Source organism: Pipra filicauda, unplaced genomic scaffold, assembly GCF_003945595.2.
Source record: "Pipra filicauda isolate LSUMZ 115617 unplaced genomic scaffold, ASM394559v2 scaffold839_size95661_pilon, whole genome shotgun sequence".
In the NCBI taxonomy this organism is placed as follows: domain Eukaryota; kingdom Metazoa; phylum Chordata; class Aves; order Passeriformes; family Pipridae; genus Pipra; species Pipra filicauda.
Genome location: NW_024105019.1, coordinates 72,882 through 89,054, shown reverse-complemented (window position 1 = coordinate 89,054; position 16,173 = coordinate 72,882). Strand labels below are relative to the sequence as shown.

At 54.0% G+C, this 16,173-nt stretch overlaps 2 long non-coding RNA genes across 10 annotated transcripts; both read left to right on the top strand.

Moving 5' to 3' along the window:
- Positions 1-1,266: 1,266 nt before the first annotated feature.
- LOC113991268 lies at positions 1,267-11,380 on the top strand. Of its 8 annotated transcripts, none has more exons than XR_005566952.1 (4): positions 1,267-1,307; positions 7,825-8,958; positions 9,409-9,480; positions 9,936-11,380. It is a non-coding gene; the product is annotated as an uncharacterized LOC113991268 (long non-coding RNA). The 8 variants fall into 8 exon arrangements; XR_005566951.1 differs by having other exon boundaries at positions 9,409-10,065; positions 10,162-11,380; XR_005566950.1 differs by having other exon boundaries at positions 9,409-10,279; positions 10,745-11,380.
- Positions 5,822-6,626, top strand: LOC120325123. Of its 2 annotated transcripts, none has more exons than XR_005566956.1 (3): positions 5,822-5,863; positions 6,392-6,481; positions 6,586-6,626. It is a non-coding gene; the product is annotated as an uncharacterized LOC120325123 (long non-coding RNA). The 2 variants fall into 2 exon arrangements; XR_005566957.1 differs by having other exon boundaries at positions 6,392-6,477; positions 6,586-6,624.
- Positions 11,381-16,173: the final 4,793 nt, after the last annotated feature.

Below are 16,173 nucleotides of genomic sequence, written 5' to 3'. Positions count from 1 at the left end.
CGACTGCAGTGCCGCTCCCGGCCGTGTCCGCCAGGCGGCGACTGTGAGGCAGGGCCCGGCGCTCGGGGGCGCTCTCGCAAGCGACGCTTGCCCTGGGAAAGCGGCGGGCTTTGGCCACTGCCGGCCTTCCCCCGCAGTGCCCGGGCTGGCCCAGCGCCTGGCAAAACCTCGTAGGGAAAAGGCAAGCAACACCTGCGGTGGTTCTGCCCTTTCTTTAGCCAGGGACTGGAACACAGACAAAATCAAGGGGCTCTTTGACCTGTGCCATTTTTCAGCCTTCCTTAGCAGGGCATTCTCACCCTCTGAAAAGCTGAAAGGCTTTAACAGCTGGAGACGCGCCTGCAGCTGTGCAGATTAATGGAGTTTCTTTGAGGAAACGAAGGGGAGGTTTTCCTGTTGTGAGCCTAAATACCGAGTCTACTCTGCTTTTTCAATCAGGTGACGAAGCTTATGGAAAAAAGACCAAAGGCCTCGAGGTGAGCACATTCTACCGAGTTCTGCTTTTCTGGGATCGGTTTGGGAAAATCACGTGAAATTCTAAAAAGCTTCTCTCCGTGTTTTTCTAGTTGTTTTTTCAGCCTTGGTCTAAGTTTCATGTAGAAAAGGGCATAGAATTATTAGAACAGACCAACTAGACTTTCTCGGGAGAGATGGAAGAAAAGGCTGCTGATTGCAGTTCTGCTTTTCTTGTCTTCCCTTCGACCGTCATTTTCTCTCCCCTGCTGTTCAAATAGGCAGCAATTAATTGCTCCGCTGAAGAGTTTGCTGTACTAAGTGTCTGTCAAATTGATGCCTTCAACTCAAGATAGCACCTGCTCCTTAGTTACAAAAAGTTCCTCACAGGAAATTTTCAGGCGTGCCCATAAATCTCCTGGCTGTTTGTTTGGGAGAACAGGGTTTTCTCGTCTGTAACAGAATAGTCGTGGCATTTGCTATGGAATGCTGGTGGCAATCTAGTCAGAAGAGGACCCCGTGCTTCACTAATTTTGCCTTTTTGTTGTTCAGGGTGACTTCTTCCCAGGGATGTTCTTCTTGACCCCCCGGGGCAAATGGAGGTATTCACCTGGTCAGCGTCAGGAGCCATCCTAACTGAGGCCTCGGTGAGTGCTTTTTGTGTGACTGGACAGTGAAGCTGTGTGAATGACCTGGCTAGTGCTCGGTGTACTCCTAATTAAAGTGTCTTTTACTCCGTGTTCCCAGGCTCCCTCCTTCCCTTCGGTCGCCGTGGGTGTGCCGGACGCCTCTGGCAGGGCTAACCCTGTGGCTTTTCTGTCCAACGTGCTGTGCTGTGCTGTGTGTGCCTGCAGGTAAGAAAAGCGGGGAGTGCAGTCCCTCTGCTTTGCTCGCTGTGTCTCTTGGGGAGTGATTTTGGAGGGGAATCCCAGAGCGATTTGGTTTGAAGGGGACCTTCAAAGGCCAGCCTGCCTTCCGTGGGCAGGGACACCTTCCACTGTCCCCGGTTGCTGCGAGTCCCGTCCAGCCCGGCCTGGGACACTTGCAGGGATGGGGCAGGCTCAGCTTCCCTGGGCAGTGTGCTCTAATATCTCTCCACTGGCATCCTGAAAAATGTCGTCAGCGTGTTTTGTTCAACGATGGTAAGCAGGACCCGGGTGAAGAGGACATTCTGTTAGGTGCAGAGGGAAATAATTCTCCTTTGAAGCCAAATGGATTCAGATTTGCACGAGTCTTGTCTGCCTTATGTTTGAATTGCTTTCTATTCTAGGCAGTTGTTTTAAATTAAACTTTTATTTTGTGTCTCCCCCCCAGTAACCTGTCCAAGACAAAGCTACCTTTCCTCGTGGGAATGGACCGGCCGGGCTTTGGCAGTCTGGCCCCTCGAAAGCCTTAAGTGACCTCTTCCAACAGGGGAAGACTGAAGCAAGCGGTGCCAGAAAGAACTGGAGCTTCTGGAGAATAAAAGCTGGAAGCGTGCCCCCAAAAATCCCCCCGGGTGGTCAGTGGTCTGACTTGCACGGACCGGTGGCCTTGGCCAGGAGCGGTCCTGCGGGAAGCGCCTTTGCCCAGGCTGTAATTTTAATTTCCATTGGATGCCTGGCAAAGCCCCCCTGGGTGAGCCCCAGTGCCTGGCATGAGCGGAGCGGGCTTCCAGGGAGGTATTCACCTGGTCAGCGTCAGGAGCCATCCTAACTGAGGCCTCGGTGAGTGCTTTTTGTGTGACTGGACGGTGAAGCTGTCTGTGGGAATGACCCGGCTATTGCTCGGTGTGGTCCTAATTAAGGTGTCTTTTACTCCGTGTTCCCAGGCTCCCTCCTTCCCTTCGGTCGCCGTGGGTGTGCCGGACGCCTCTGGCAGGACTAACCCTGTGGCTTTTCTGTCCAACGTGCTGTGCTGTGTGTGCCTGCAGGTAAGAAAAGCGGGGAGTGCAGTCCCTCTGCTTTGCTTGCTGTGTCTCTTGGGTAGTGATTTTGGAGGGAAATCCCAGAGCGATTTGGTTTGAAGGGGACCTTCAAAGGCCAGCCTGCCTTCCGTGGGCAGGGACACCTTCCGCTCTCATCCCCGGCTGGATGCTCCCAGTCCCGTCCAGCCTGGCCTGGAACACTTGCAGGGATGGGGCAGGCGCAGCTTCCCTGTGCAGTGTGCTCTAATGTCTCTCCACTGGCATCCTGAAAAATGTTGTCAGCGTGTTTTGTTGGACGCCGGTAAGCAGGACCCGGGTGAAGAGGACATTCTCTGAGGTGCTGGGAGAAGGAGGCCTCGTGCGGGCACCTCCAGAGACAGCGGGAACGGGAGCGTGCTGCGGAGAAGGAAAATTCCAGGGGGTGGGTGCCGAGAAATTTGTCCTTCCCTCGCCCTGTGCTCTGCACTTAGCAATGGGTCAAGTGCAGAAGTTTCCTGGGGACCCTGAAAAAGGATGCCGGGTCTGCTAAGAAAAGTGGGGCCAAAGGAGCAGGACCTGGGTCTGCGAGCGTGGGAGAAACAAGGGCCGGGTCATCCTCTGCCTCCGGGAGGGAGGGCAGCAGGAAAGGCCACGGACTAAAGCACTGAAGTGCCGTTCCCCAGGGAGCCCCTGCCCAGCACTGAACTTGCTTCTGCACTTGCTGTCCCTTTCCCAGCGGAGCCGAAGCGTCGGGTGCGGGTGCCGGGGGGATGGAGCTGCCAAGGACAAACTGGGAGGGTGTATGCGAGGGAAGGGGGTAGAAGGAGCTCTTGACGTGCTTTTTTTACTTCTTCATCCCACAGAATTGCCACGAGAGGAAATACTTCAGAGGGGCTTCCCTCCAGGTAAGCCCTGAATATGCCAGGAGGTTTCAGCCGGGAGGAAAGGAGCTGTGGAAGAAAAGCAGCCTAAAAATAGCCAGCGGGGATCATCAGGTTTTCCAGCCAAGAAGCACAAGGAGAGAGATGAGGGAATCGGGTTCCAATTCCTAATGATTTGGTGGGTGCAGGAATGATTTGTGTGTGTTTTCCAGTCCCTTTTGATTCCTGAGATGATTTTAAAATGATGGCTTTAGCAATCAACTAAATCGGAGATGTTGTTTTTGAGAGGAAATGATGCCAAATAAATGCAGAGTTTTGGGTCAGTTTTGGGGATGATTTGGGTCAGTTTTTGGGGTCAGTTTGGGGTCACTGTTTGGGGTGATTTGGGTCAGTTTTGGGTCAGCTTTTGGGATGATTGGGGTCGGTTTTGGGTCAGCTTTTGGGATGATTGGGGTCAGGTTTTGGGGTCAGTTTTGGGTCAGCTTTTGGGGTGATTTGGGTCGGTTTTGGGTCAATTTTTGGGGAGCACTGGGTGTTGCTGGGGGTTGTTGGGGGGCACTGGGTGTTTACTGGGGAGCACTGGGTGTTGCTGGGGGTTGTTGAGGAGCACTGGGTGTTACTGGGGTGCACTGGGGAGCACTGGGTGTTGCTGGGGGTTGTTGGGGAGCACTGGGAGAGAAAATGAAAAATAAAGAGAATAAAAAATAAACGAAATAAAAAAGGAAATATAAAAAACAAAATAAAATTAAAAAAAAAGGCAAAAAACCTAAAAAGGAAATAAAATGAAAATGAAATAAAAGAGAAAAAAAAGAAACCCCTTCTTGGGCACCCCGTTTCCTCTCCTCCCGGCCCCCGACCCGTAAATTGCGGGGTCATCACCCCTAAAATGTGAGCCGGGGACCCCAAAATGCGGGTGGGGGAACCCCAGGGAGCCGAAAAAGCGGAGGGGGAGCCGCAGTAAGAAAGCGAAGCCGGGCGGTCGGGCGGCGGGGTGGGGGGGAAGCCAGGGTGGCGACGGCGGCGCGTGCGCAGTCGTTGGCAAGACGCCGGCGATCACGTGGTAAGTAAGGGCAGCCAGGAGCGGGACCGGCGACGCATGCGCAGTGGCTCTCGTGGCGTTGCAGCGCTCCCTGCTCGAGTTAAGGGCCGGTTCCGGCGGCAGGGCGGGACGCGCGGTCTCCCGTCTCTCCCGGGGTGTGTGTGGGGGGAATAACACGAAGACTTTTTGGGGCGAAAGCGCAGAAATTAGCGAGGAGGGACGCTAATTTGGGTAAAGTCGGTCACCGGAAGTAGAGAGCGACCGGAAGTCCTCCAAGGCCCCGGCCCGGAAGTCCGCCAAGCCCACAGTAAAGATGGCGCCGCCAGGACCGGAGCGACCACACTAAAGATGGCGGCCCCGGCCCGGAAGTCCGCCAAGACCACAGTAAAGATGGCGCCGCCAGGACCGGAACGACCACACTAAAGATGGCGGCCCCGGCCCGGAAGTTCGCCCCGACGCCACACTCAAGACGGCGCCGCCGCGACCGGAACTTAGCCGAGGCCACACTAAAGATGGCGCCGCGGCCCCCGCTCGCCCCGTTCCGCTCCGCTCCGCTCCGCTCCGCTCCGCTCCCGCCCCCGCTCCCGCTCCCGCTCCCGCTCCCGCTCCCGCTCCCGCCGTGCCCTGGAGATGCTATCGGGGCTGCGCCGCCGCCTTCCCCCCCCCCCCCGGAAGCGACCCACGGCGGCAGATCCGACGGAGATCGTCCCCGGGGTAAGCTGGGCGCGGCGGGTGGGCGCGGCCGCTCTTCTGCCTCTCCCGCGGCCATCGGGGACTGCAGGCCGGGGAAGCGACAGGCAAGTTTCCCGCCTCTGCGGAGAAACTCGCACCTGCGTGCCGCCGCAGGGCCGGGTTCGGATGTGCCCTGGCATTGCACACGCACCACACCCCCCCGCGGGGAGGGTCTGCGCTGCCTCGGGGACCCTGTCTGTGCTGCCGGGAGAGAGAAATCCTTTGGGAAGCTGGGCTGGAAACAGCAACTCTGTGAACTGCTCAGCTTTTCCTAGGCAAGGGCAGGTTTTAGGGAAGAAAGGCCCGGACGCGCGAAAGGCGCCGCGGGTCTCGCCAAGGGGGGGGGGGCGCGCCGCTGCAGCGCCGCGCGCGGCTGCAGTGCCGCTCCCGGCCGTGTCCGCCAGGCGGCGACTGTGAGGCAGGGCCCGGCGCTCGGGGGCGCTCTGGCAAGCGACGCTTGCCCTGGGAAAGCGGCGGGCTTTGGGCACTGCCGGCCTTCCCCCGCAGTGCCCGGGCTGGCCCAGCGCCTGGCAAAACCTCGTAGGGAAAAGGCAAGCAACACCTGCGGTGGATCTGCCCTTTCTTTAGCCAGGGACTGGAACACAGACAAAATCAAGGGGCTCTTTGACCTGGGCAGGCTCCCAGCATTTTTCAGCCTTCCTTAGCAGGGCATTCTCACCCTCTGAAAAGATGAAAGGCTTTAACAGAAAGCTGCTTTAACAGCTGGAGACGCGCCTGCAGCTGTGCAGATTAATGTCCTTTCTTTTAGGAAACGAAGGGGAGGTTTTCCTGTTGTGAGCCTAAATACCGAGTCTACTCTGCTTTTTCAATCAGGTGACGAAGCTTATGGAAAAAAAGACCAAAGGCCTCGAGGTGAGCACATTCTACCGAGTTCTGCTTTTCTGGGATCGGTTTGGGAAAATCACGTGAAATTCTAAAAAGCTTCTCTCCGTGTTTTCTAGTTGTTTTTTCAGCCTTGGTCTAAGTTTCATGTAGAAAAGGGCATAGAATTATTAGAACAGAGAAACACGACTTTCTCGGGAGAGATGGAAGAAAAGGCTGCTGATTGCAGTTCTGCTTTTCTTGTCTTCCCTTCGACCGTCATTTTCTCTCCCCTGCTGTTCAAATAGGCAGCAATTAATTGCTCTGCTGAAGAGTTTGCTGTACTAAGTGTCTGTCAAATTGATGCCTTCAACTCAAGATAGCACCTGCTCCTTAGTTACAAAAAGTTCCTCACAGGAAATTTTCAGGCGTGCCCATAAATCTCCTGGCTGTTTGTTTGGGAGAACAGGGTTTTCTCGTCTGTAACAGAATAGTCGTGGCATTTGCTATGGAATGCTGGTGGCAATCTAGTCAGAAGAGGACCCCGTGCTTCACTAATTTTGCCTTTTTGTTGTTCAGGGTGACTTCTTCCCAGGGATGTTCTTCTTGACCCCCCGGGGCAAACGGAGGTGTCAGCGTCAGGAGCCATCCTAACTGAGGCCCTGGTAGGTCAGTGCTTTTTGTGTGACTGGACGGTGAAGCTGTCTGTGGGAATGACCTGGCTATTGCTCAGTGTAGTCCTAATTAAGGTGTCTTTTACTCCGTGTTCCCAGGCTCCCTGTTTTCCTTCGGTCGCCGTGGGTGTGCCGGACGCCTCTGGCAGGACTAACCCTGTGGCTTTTATGCCCAACGTGCTGTGCTGTGTGCCTGCAGGTAAGAAAAGCTGGGAGTGCAGTCCCTCTGCTTTGATTGCTGTGTCTCTTTGGTAGTGATTTTGGAAGCGGCGCCCGCGCAGAGCGAGGCGTTGGCCGGGCCGGCGCCTGAAGCGCTCGGGGCCGCCGGGCAGGGCAGTGCCCGGCTGGTGGTTGCCTCGCAGAGAGAAGAGCCCGGCCCTGGGAAGGCAGGGGCCTGGGCTCAAGCTGCTCTGGACCGCTGTGGGGATGGGTTTGAAGTTTTGGGATCACTTGTTTCTGTCCCTACCTTCCCACTGAAAACAATAACTTAAGAAGTCCTCCTCTGGACTGGTCCAGAGAAATTGTGGAGTCTCCATCCCTGGAGATGCTTAAAACACTTTTGCTCAGGCAAAGTCATGAGCAACCTATTCTACCTAATCCCGCTTTTTGAGCAGGAGAGATTGGACTAGATGATCTCCAGAGGTATTGTCCAACCCCCACCATTCTGTCGTTCTGTAAAGGGGCTTTGCACTGCCCTTTGGAACTGGAATCTGTTGATGACCTGTGTTGAGGTCACACTGTAGCTTGTTACACTGCAGCTTGTCACACTGAATGGCAGCCTGAATAATTTAATATTGAACTGTGATTAATCACAAGATGAAAGCTAAGATAGACTGGTAAGAGGCAGTGTTCTTTGCTGCAGCATTTCCCACCTGAGGTAATTTTCCTTTTTCTGAAAGTGTCAAGTACAGTTGGGCAATGTACTACATAGGAAGAAGGGAAAGAATCTCAAAAACAAATAAATGAACAAAAAAACCCCTTTAGATTTGCTTGTGCAAGAAGAGGATTGTTCTTCCACTCAGCCAGGTTTTGAGAGGACAAATTAATTGTTTCTCTGACAAAACTATACATTGGAGGCTGTTAATGATCCCATAGTCTGTGCTAAAGGTTTTAGCTGATTGTGTTTGTCATCAGCTTTTACTAAAGAAAAAGCAAGCCTTCTTGGCTGTGTGGATATTACAGGAACGAAATGATTCCATTCATGTAGATAATGATAACAGAGCCAAAACAAAAATATTGCAAGTGTCCTATGTGGAACAATATACAGAATTTCAAAAGGGATTGTAGTGGTCCGATATACAGAACTAACATACTTCCTGTTCCTTATTTGCTGATCAGGTCATATTTATCTGCCTGTCAGGACTGTCGGAGCACTGGATGGAGAGCAGGTCATATGAAGAGGATTAGGGAGTAAAAGGCAGCTTGTACTGAAGTGCAGGGAAAGTATAAATATTGATATATATTGGCACAGTGCCTGGCCTTAATGCTTAAAATCCTTTGGAGAGCTGTCTGCATATTTACTGTATTAATGATCAAATGCAAGGCTGTGTTGGGAAAGGTCTTCCATTTGGAAGTCAGTAGTTGAGACTGTCTTGCCTATGAAAAAGAGGGAGAATTTTCGTTAGAGGATGTAGGATTCTGGCTGGTAATAGTCTTAATTCAAGGTATTTTTAGAGAATTGATTTAATACAAGCAGAACAAATGGCCAGAAGTGTAATGAGAGACAAGTTGAAATTAGAAAGTAGATGTGCATTTTGAATGTATTGTCATAGCAACTGATTAAATTCTCCCTCTCTTGCTGTTCTGGGGACCTTTTAAATGTGCTTTGGCTAAATAAAAAGTATTAGACTATTTCAGAGCCAAAAGGTCAGTTCTTGTTGTCTCTTTTGCACTTTAATTCTAGTACACTGATACTTGCTAACCACTTATAACCCTAGATGCAGAATGAGAACTTGGGTTATTAACAATAAAGAAGTAAACAGCAGAAAGACTTGACCTTTCTTTTGAATTGCCCTACAGTGTTAAAAAATACCAAACAAACCTCCTTCCCCAAAGAAACACCCCCAAAATACCCCAAGAACTCACCAAACAGAAAATCACCGACAACCAAAAAGCAGAAGTAACAAACATGAACAGCAAGTGGAGGAAGAGTTTGAAAGCGGGCTGGACAGAAGCAGAAGTGTTACTGCCCACTCTTAGGCCACTGTGCTGATTAAATGGGTGGTGTTAGGTTTAGATCAGTAGTTCGTTGTTGTTGGGTTTTTCGGTGGTGTTGATTTTTTTGTTGTCGTTGTGGGGGATTGTTTGTTTGTTTGTTTTATTTTGTTTTTTTTCTGTATTAAAAATCTGGCTCAGTTACTCTCTAGTTCTGGTGTGTTTTCTTTTCCAGGTGGTTGGTGTTTCTGCAGTGTTTGGCACAGGACTGGGGGAGATTTTTACCCAGCTTTCTAAAGCTGTAGATGAATAGGAGAGGTAAGGGGATAACTTTTGGTCCGTGACTCAGTGACCACTTCCTGAAGGTCCTGATTCATGAGTCTGCTCCTTTGATTTGAAGGAGTGTACAGTTGCCATAGCCAAGGTAGCTTAGGGTGTCCAGTATCAGCATAAAAAGCAGCAGTAAAAAGGAACTATTCAGAGATGAATTTTTGTGCTGTTCCATGAGAAAGTAAAAGCTATCTGTGCCAGCAAGTCTGTGAAGTAATTTTTTTCTTGTAATTCCATACCAAGTTTTGAATTGTTGCTGTTTTAATGAAGTATGTTCATTGATTTTGCATCCATTGGTTTCAGAATCCAAATCTGGGGAAAAAAGGACTGTCTTTCTGAAATGTCTCTCAAACATGAAAGCCTAGAGAAAACTTTTTTTTTGAGTAAAAAGGAGCCTCCAGGATGATCCTTATGCAATACAAATCATGTGTTTTTCAGACTGAATGCACTCCCTTTATTCACCTTTTCAGAGAGTATCGTCCAGAATACGAGCGCCTGAGAAAAACACTGGTAAGTGTTTTTAGCTGTTTTACACCTGAACAGTGTATCTTGGGTCACTTTTAGGCACACAATTGCCTTTATGTTGAGAGGGTCTAACATTTCATTTACTAGTCGTACTCACTGTGGGAAAACTCCTGTCCTGAAGGAGTCCACCATTTGCCTTTTTTTTCCTAGATGTGGTGGAGCATATCTTTACAAAAATAAAGATTTTGTAAAACAGATGTTGCTCACTGGTTTAGTGCTAATATTTGAGCTAATTGTGTGAAAATGATTGGGAAATAAGATTGTGTCTTCCATTCAGATGGATAGAGAGTTCTTAAAAATAAATTTCCAAAGGGATTTGTTGAGACTATCCCTGTATCTTCCTGCACCAGTGAAGAGTACTAGTTTGACTTAGTAAGAAAGACTGAATTGCAGTGCCAAAATCAGTAGCTCTGCTCACCTTGAGTTGTGGCTGTCCAAAGGACAGTTCTCTGCAGGCACAGCTACACAGAGTTTGGCTTCCCGGCGCTGCTGAAAACGTCCTAGAATCCCACCTGACTGGAGGTTGCTTTCCACGCTTAGTCAGAAGTTCTGTGAAACCTTAGTTGAAATGTAAGACCTGCATAGTGACTTCTGCTCTCTGACTGGGGGACAGGCTGCTGGGTTTGGGTGAGGTTTCTCTTCTCCTAATGTTTTAAATGTTCTCAGAATCCACAGGTAAATCTTTGTCTATGGGAGAAAGCTCAAAATAAACAAAAGAGAGAGCAGCTGGAACACTTGTGGAAGGACATGGGCAGCGTGTGTGTGCAGGGCAGCACAGTGGCAGGTACCTCCCCAGGAAGATAAAGTTTACTGCAGAAGTTTTCTGAAGAGTTTGCCTTGTGAAGTAGTACAGTGCTTCTTTGTCCTCACAGCAGAAGTGTGAAAGCAGCTCCATGTTAGAGGAGCGGGGCTTTAGTTCCTGTGGGGTTGGTCACACTCAGCTCTTCCTGTGTCAGTCACAGGTTTGGAAGAAACCCCGCTGTGTAGCTAAAGCAGTGGACCTACTAGAAATAATGAAATACTTTAGAAAAGGTGAAACAGTCAGATCAGAATATGAGAAAGCTCTGCTGTTGGCTGCACTGTTCCTTAGATGAGGCGAGTAGGTGCTGATGGAGTCTGTCCTGTGTCTGGGATCCACAAGCAGCTTTCTGTCCCCTTAGAGCAGGTGTTCATTGCTGGGTTTCTGTGCAGATAGAAACCTTACCTTTAGCAAGCTGGTTGGTGTACAGCTGTTTCTGTTCCCTTCAAGGACCTGATGCTTCTGCAATGGGTCCCTCTGAGCTAATACTAACACGAGGAACTCTCGATGAAGAGCAAGAAGAGAGGGAGAGTGACGCTGATGGCATTGACCATGAAGGTAAGGGAATGAGGTCTAAAAGCTGCCTCTCAAGAAATCCCCTCTATATTTCATGTCCTGGATGGACTGTAAGGAGAGCCTAGAAAACAAGCAAACATTCAGTCACCTGACGTGTCAGAATCTGTAGCAGAAGCTCAGCTGCAATGGTCAGTGCAGGGATATCACTCTGTAACCTTTGTGAAAGTTCAATTGTAAATTTTCTATTCAAGTAATTAATAGGTGTATAATACACATAGACCAGAGAACTCGTTAGGCTTGGGGCATGCAGTGACCTCTGAACCTGATTGATGCACAGATGTGTCCATCATCTTTTTGGCCTTACAGTTTCTGCCCCTGGCTCTCTTCCCTTTTCCTGTGACTGTGGTCTTGGAGCAATCTTCTAAGTTGTTACAGTGTGATTTTTCTCTTCTATAGCTCACAGACTTAATCTTCATTCTTTCCCTGTTCCACTGATGGGTAGGATCACTTATTTCCTTTGCCCTGTAATGTAGCTGAAGATGGAATAGACTTTCTATGTTGCTTTGGCTATCCTGATTCTAGCTTTTTTTCGGAAACACAAGTAGAACAAGTACTGAAATAGCGCTGAACTTCAGCAGCAGCGGGGACTGCGCAGGAGAAGGAGGGTGGGCAGCGGGCCTGGGGCAGGCAGGGGGATGGGGGTGGGGGCGGGCACTTAAAAGATTTCGGCCAGGGAGCTGATCTCAGCCAGCACCCAGTCGGGGCAGTCTGAGTCCCCGTAGAAGCAGAACTGCTGCGTGGGGAGAGGCGGTCAGAGGCGCACTGCCGCTCTGCGTCCTCCCCGCTCCCCGCCGCCGACTCCCGGCCCACCACGTCGCCGCTGCTCCCCGGTCCCCCATGCCGCACAGTCCGCCTTCGCGATCCGGAACCGCCCCGTGTGCCGGGGGGGGGCTCCCCGAGGGGCTCTGCAGGGGCCTTGGGGCCGGGACCCCGGGGGTGCAGCCCGACCAAGGGGCGGGGCAGGGGACGGGGTCCCGGGAGCGGGACCCGGGACGGCCACGGACCCGCGGGAAGGGCCCCTCCGACACGGCCCTCGTCCCTCCTCCTGACCACCCGAGCACCTCCCGCCACCCCGCGGGCTCCAAGCCCCGCCAATCCGGGCCCGAGGCAGCGTCTGGCCCGCCAATCCCGGCCCGCCTTTCTCGGCGCCGTCCAATCACAGCCCGCCTTTTCAATCCGGCAGCGGTCCCGCAAGCTCTGCCCGCTCAGCCGCGGCGCGGCCCCTCCGAGCGGCACCGTCCCCCCGTTCCCCTCAGGTGCTGCTGGGACCACGGAGAGCGGTGGGAGCTCCACGGTCACGCCCCGTCCGGGAGCTCTCCTAGGAGAAGGAGAGGGAGGCGGGGAGCGGGCGGGAGGGGCTCCGGGAGCGGGGCCTGCGGGACCAGCGGGGTTCTCGGGAACGGGCGGGCGGGGATTGGCTGGGCTGGCACGAGGGGGGCGGGGCTGTGCGGGCTATAAATAGCGGGCGGGTGGAGCGGGGGGGGCAGTTCGGCGGCGGAGGTGGAAGCGGCGCTGGAGCTGCGGGAGCCGGGGCGAGATCGGCGGTGAGCTGGGGCGGGACTCCCGCGGCTGCCGCTCCCGACGTGCAGGTCCGATCCCGGCCCGCCACCCCCAGCCCGCTTTTCTCCGCTCCGTCCAATCGTAGCCCGCCCTTTCAATGGGGCCGCGGTCCCGTAAGCTGTGCCCGCTCAGCCGCGGCGCGGCGCCGCCCCCCTTCCCCACGTCCCCCTCAGGCGCTGTAGGTGCCGGCGCCTTTGCTTCCGGAGCCGCGCCTGCGCTGCCGCAGCCCCCGACAGGCCCTGTTGGGACCAGGGAGGGCGGGTGGCACAGCTCCGCGCTCACGTCCCGTCTGGGAGTTCTTCCGGGAGGCGGGGAGGGGGCGGGAGCGGCGGCGGCCCTTTCAACGGGGCCGCGGTCGAGCAAGCTCTGCCCGCTCAGCCGCGGCGCGGAGCCGCCCCCCTCTCCACCTCGTCCCCCGCGTTCTCCTCAGGCGCCAGTCTCGGCGCCTTTGCTTCGGGATCCGGCGGAGCCGCGCCTGCGCTGCCGCGGTGCCCGCAGGCGCTGTTGAGAGGGCGGGTGGGAGGTCCGCGGACCCGTCCCGTCCCGGAGTTCTCCCGGGAAAAGGGGAGGGAGGCGGGGAGCGGGCGGAAGCGGAGCAGCCCCTGGGAGCGGGGCGTGAGGGGACAGCGGGGTTCTTGGGGACGGGCAGGGTGGGAACGGGCAGGCGGGGATTGGCGGGGCCGGACGCTGCCGGACGCTGGGATTGGCTGGGCTGGCACGAGGGGGGCGGGGCTGTGCGGGCCGCGGGCTATAAACGGCGTGGGCGGGGGGCCCTGGGGGCAGTTGGGCGGCGGGGCTGGGGGCGGCGCTGGAGCTGCGGGAGCCGGTCCGGGATCGGCGCGGCCGCTGAGCCAGGGTGGGACCCTCGCGGCTGCCGCTCCAGGGAGCGGTGGGGAGCCATGGGGCAGCACCCGCTCGGCTGCCGATCCAGGGGGAGCCGGGGTCGGTCCCCCACGGCTACCGAGGCAGGGCGTTGGGCAGGCGGTGTCCCGGGCAGCTGTGCCGCCCAGCTTTGGTCAGTGCTCAGTGGGGGAGCAGCCCATGCTCAGGGGTGCTGCCCCGAACCAGAAGGATGAGGATGCAACCTCTCAGTGGGGCTGGTATTGAAAGTATTGTTACAAAGCAAAGTAAAAAAAGATGTTTCATTCTATTATAATTTTATTTTGCTTTTATTTTCGTCTTTGACTACTTGATTGTTTATTCTATTGTTTTGTTGCTGTTCCCGTTGGGATGGGTGGGACAGCTCTTAGAGATATTTAAGTGAATGACAAAGACTGATTTGTGACCTTGTCAACAGCCCCGGGCTGCAGAGATACCAGGAGCAGATTTAGGCAGAGGCAGCAGAAAGCTGAGGCAGAGGCAACAGAAAGCTGAGAACCTGGAGCTGAGGCAGCAGAGCTGGTGGAGACATAAAGACGGTAGGACTGTGGGCAGAACAAGAGTGGGGCTGGATTAGGGAGCATGGACCTGGCATAAGTACTGCAGGGATGGAGCTGGGATAAAAATAGTCAGGCCTGGCCTGGAATGTGGGCTTGAGAGCTGGGGTGGAAAACTCAGACCTTTAACAAAAGGAAGATGCTAGGATTGGAACATGCAGCAGCTTTACCAGGAGCTGACAGCAGAGCTGGCAGAGAAATAAAGGTTGTGGGGCTGGGTATGGGATGGGGAGAGTGGTGCTCGGAAAGGGACTGTGGAGGAGGGATAGGGACTGTGGCACTGCAGCAGAAATCACTGTATGATTGAGACAGGGACTGGCACCGTCGCTGAAACATCTGTGTGTCTGTGGAATAGGGATTGATGGGCAGGAACATGGACTGGGGGGGAAGAGCTGAAATCAGTCTAGGGCAGGGATCTGGACTTTGGAGTTGGGATCGGGTTTGTGGGGCTGGAGGAGTACCTGGGGGACTGGGAATGGGAATGTGAAGTTGGAGCTGGAAAGTCGCAGAGCTGGAGCCAAGCTGAAGATCCTGCAGTGAGAACCTGGAGCAGCTTCCCATGGCGGCGCTGGCAAGATGCAATGCTACTGCTGAGAGAGCAGAGCTGGCAGTGCAATAAAGCTTGTGGGTCTCGAGCTGAAATCACTGAGGGGCTGGGGTAGGGACAGGGTTCTGGGCTTGGGACTGTAACACTTTGGGCAGTAATCAGAGCAATTACTGTGACATAGGGCCTGTGGCACCGTCGCTGCAATGGCTGTGTGTGTGATATAGGGATTGATGGGCGGGAACGTGGATTGGGTGGGAGAGCTGAAATCAGTCTAGGGCTGGGCTTGTGATTTTGGAATTGAGATCGGGTTTGTGGGGCAGGAGGAGCACCTGTGGGACTGGGATTGGGAGTGTGAGGGTGGAGCTGGAAAGTCGCAGAGCTGGAGCCAAGCTGAAGATCCTGCAGTGAGAACCTGGAGCAGCTTCCTGTGGCGGCGCTGGCAAGATGCAGAGCTACTGCTGAGAGAGCAGAGCTGGCAGTGCAATAAAGCTTGTGGGTCTCGAGCTGAAATCACTGAGGGGCTGGGGTAGGGACAGGGTTTGGGCTTGGGACTGTAACACTTGGGCAGGAATCCGTGTGGGGAGGAGACAGGGCCTGTGGCACCGTCGCTGAAATCCCTGTGTGTCTGTGGAATTGGGATTATAATTGGGAATGTGGACTGAGAGGCTGGGGCTGACATCAGCATAATGCTAGGATTTCATCTGTGGAGCTGGGAGAGTGTCTGGAGCTCAGATAGGGCCTGTGGCACCGTCGCTGAAATCCCGGAGTGGCTGTGGCATAGGGATTAATGGGCGGGAATGTGGATTGGGTGGGTAGAGCTGAAATCAGTATAGTGCTGGGCTTGTGATTCTGGAATTGGGATCGGGTTTGTGGGGCTGGAGGAGCACCTGGGGGACTGGGACTGGGAGTGTGAGGGTGGAGCTGAAAAGTCGCAGAGCTGGAGCCAAGCTGAAGATCCTGCAGTGAGAACCTGGAGCAGCTTCCCGTGGCGGCGCTGGCAAGATGCAGAGCTACTGCTGAGAGAGCAGAGCTGGCAGTGCAATAAAGCTTGTGGGTCTCGAGCTGAAATCACTGAGGGGCTGGGGTAGGGACAGGTTGTGGGCTTGGGACAGTAACACTTGGGCAGGAATCCGTGTGGGGAGGAGATAGGTCCTGTGGCACCGTCGCTGAAATCTCTATGCAGCTGGAAATGGGATTGTATATTGGGAATGTGGACTGGGCGGGAGAGCTGAAATCGGTATAGGGCTGGGCTTGTGATTTTGGAATTGGGATAGGAATTTTGGGGCTGGAGGAGCACCTGTGGGACTGGGATTGGGAGTGTGAGGGTGGAGCTGGAAAGTCGCAGAGCTGGAGCCAAGCTGAAGATCCTGCAGTGAGAACCTGGAGCAGCTTCCCGTGGCGGTGCTGGCAAGATGCAGAGCTACTGCTGAGAGAGCAGAGCTGGCAGTGCAATAAAGCTTGTGGGTCTCGAGCTGAAATCACTGAGGGGCTGGGGTAGGGACAGGTTTTGGGCTTGGGACTGTAACACTTGGGGTAGTAATCAGAGCAATCACTGTGACATAGGGCCTGTGGCACCGTGGCTAAAATCCCTGTGTGGTTGGAATTGGGATTGTAAATTGGGAATGCAGACTGGGAGGCTGGGCCTGAAGTCAGTATAGTGCTAGGATTGCATCTCTGGAGCTGGGAGAGTGTCTGGAGTTCGGATAGGGACTGGCACCGTTGCTTAAAAACCTGTGCGGCTGTGGACTAGTGATTGATGG